Raw genomic sequence first — 3,388 nt, 5'->3', positions numbered from 1 at the left:
ATTTTTATATTTATTCTAAAATATAAAATATTTTTATATTTATTCTAAAAATTCTGATATTCCATGCTAGAATGGAAGTTCACTGTGACTAGGGATTGTCACACATCAGAACAGAATCTATTCTAGATTCTTATGAACAGAATTTATGGTCTCTCAAATTGACCATCGTCTATGTTCATTTAAAAGGAAAGATGACTTTCTCCTGCATCCTTGAAGGTGGAAATTATGGTCTCTCCAATGCACATTGCATGATTACATGTGCGTGTGCCTATATACATATATATATATATATATATATATGTATTCGTGTGTGGACACAAAGATGCATGTGTTTGTGTATTGCACATGCATGTATGTGCATATGCATGTGTTGTGTGTATGAGTACATATATAGACATGAAGCAAACTCATGGACATCCTATCTTTATACACATGTACATGCATATATGCATTGTAGGCAACCTTTTCTTTGAGTGTGAGAAGCAGAGGCTGATCTATTTATTTTTCATTTGCAAAATAATTTCCTGAATCAAATCTCTTCTCCACTAAACAAGTATTTCTATTGCATTTTCAAATTTCCACACTGTAGCTCAATAGGAGGACTTGCTGAATTATTGGTGCCTTTTCATTTGATTCAGTTTCTCATCAGACCAAAAAAATGAGGGGCTTTTCTTCACCACATGCTTTCTTTTTATATATGAAGGCAAAAATGGGATCTATGACAACTGCAAATAAACTGAACAAAAAGATTAAAGTATGCTCTATAAGCAGCAACATTGTTAGAAACAATATTTTAGCTCTGTGGAGCAGGGGCAATCTATTGAACTTAATTCCTTTCTGGCTAGCATTGGGTAACAGAGAAGATTTGTTTCAGAATCATTTCATGTAATTCATAAATTTTAAAACAGTCATAGTGTGTCTAGCTTTAGTATTTTTGAATAATTACCTGAGCACTGATAAATACATATGGTTAGTAATGTGGGACAAGTTGTATCTAACAGTCTTGCATTAACTCTCTACTCTTAACTTACAGAAGTATGCAGAAAAAATCTAGATTTTTTTATGGCTAGAAGCTTCTATTAATTCAGGATAATAATAATAATAATAATAAATCCCATTTTTATATATAGCTTCACCCCTGCCCTGGTGGATTTGGGGAAATTCCCTGAATGACACTTCTGAGATGCATACTATTTAAGAGGGGAAAAGCATGACTCCCCATTGGCTGACACAGTGTTAAGAGTAACCCCACATTCTTGTGTAAGGTATCTATTTACTGCCCTGGGTTCTAGACATTTTTGGAAGAGACATGTGGAGAAAGGACCTCCTGGAATGTAGTTAGAAAGAGAAAAATATTGGAATAGTGGACTGAAACTTTCTGATCCAGGAACATATATGGGAGCTAGACCTATAATTTTTGCAATCTGTAAAAACTTCAAGAAGGCCCTTTCTCTTCATACATCTCCCAAATGTGAAATAATTAGATCTAAACATTAATAGGTGACTGTTGAATTTGAAGAGAATTATTTCAGTTGAGTGATAATACCAGTGTTATTTGTCCTAGATTTTCAAAGAGGACCAGTGATATTAGGGAGTGATGTCTTGACTCTTGTGTAAATAGAATTTAAGTAAAGCAAAGTTGTACAAAATTGTCAGTCTCTCTCTTTCCAGAGCCATCAAAGTCTAGTAGCAAGAAAGTCGGGACAATTAGGATGCAGTGGATAATTGATATCGGACCAGTGTCCAAATACTACATAGCACCTTGAAACAGCTGCCTTAAGAGCTATTGGAACAAATCATTCTCATCTGCCCATTCTGTTGGGGGAAGTTTTCATATACTTGGAGTAGACACATTCCTAGCTCCCTGAAGCTGATGCTCAGCTACCCTCAGCCTAGTTTAGCTTGTCTGCCAAGATGGTTAACTAGTATGTGCCCACTATTAATGCAATATTTTTTGGAGCTACAGATGAGACTTCAGTGTCAGGTAAAAATCAAGGGTGCATGCACAGACCTAAAAAGGGCTCAGCAAGCCCTCATAGCAGAGGTTCTGGCCCTCCTTGAACACCCTAATAATGTCAGCAACCCTATTCCAGAGACTTTACAATAGAATGAAAAAGGAAGAAATATGAACACCAAGTTTAGTTTTTCTAGTTTACCTGAGGAGAGGTAAGGTATAGAATGATAACCAGTGAATGTAGTAGAATCTAGTTAGGATTAGGGTTTTTGTTTTTGTTTTTCAGATTGGGAAGACTTGGATAAGTTTGTAGCCAGCAAGGGTGCAGATGGTAGATAAGGAGAGATTAAAAATTAGAGTTAGAGTAGAGACAACATTGAGAGGAAGGGGTGAGGGTGTCTTGCTGAAGAAGACACATCCAAGGCTATGGATAAAAAGTTTGGCTTTTTTATGCAGAAGAAACATCTCAAAAATCATAAAATGGAATAAAGAAGGTGATAGCAGGAGATAATGACAAAGGGACATGAAAGGAGACACGGAGAAGAGGGATCTTTTTGTAAATGGCTTCAACATTTTCAAGAAAATATGAAGCAAGGTTCTCAGCTGAAAGGATAGAGGAAGATGTTACATGGTAGAATTGAGAAGAGAAGAAAAGATTTGGAATAGTGAGTGCGATTGGGTATCAATTAGAGAGCAGGAGTACAATTACCTGCTAGTGAGGTGAAATTAGCCAGCATAATGAGCTCAGTCTGTAATTTTCTCCAGTTCCATTCAGTAGCACATGAGAAGGGGTGGAGGAGGGGTTGGTGTTTGGCAAGGCAGGTTGGCAATAAAACAAAGGAGCAGGGGATTCAAGAGTAGAGCATAAAGTTTAATCAGTTCACCAAGGGGTTAGACTGGAAATGGAATTGTTTAGCCAGAACAGATGTGAGAGCATAGAATAATACTGAGAAATGAAGGAATTAAAAGCCATGATGAGGACAAAAGATAGTGTAGTAGGAGTGCAAAATGTAAAGATAAAATATCATGATCAAATAAAGGATATTCTTCACAATTCTTGAAGTAAATCACTTAGTGGGTAATGTCAAGATAAAGGATTTGGCCATCCTTTCGAGTAGCTAAAGCAGAATGGAGAAATAGGTCGTGACAGCTGAGTAGAATTTAGACCCAGGAAACCTGGGAGTGAGTAAATAATTGCCAGAAACTAGTTAGATTGAATGAAATCCAAAGGAGAGATCACCAAGTGATGACATTATAGGGACAGTGTGAAAGTAGCAATGATGATTGAGGAGTACCACAACTCCATCATCATGACCAGTGTGTGAGGAGAAATACAAGTGCTGGGATGTCATGAGGAGGGAGACGGGTGTTAGTGAGTACCAAAAACTGAAAGGAAAGAGAAAGGAAAAGGTTTAAACTGGAAGGAGGGAGGAA

Source organism: Antechinus flavipes, chromosome 1, assembly GCF_016432865.1.
Source record: "Antechinus flavipes isolate AdamAnt ecotype Samford, QLD, Australia chromosome 1, AdamAnt_v2, whole genome shotgun sequence".
Lineage (NCBI taxonomy): Eukaryota > Metazoa > Chordata > Mammalia > Dasyuromorphia > Dasyuridae > Antechinus > Antechinus flavipes.
The sequence above is the reverse complement of the archived record's forward strand: the minus strand, read 5'-3'. Positions refer to the sequence as shown.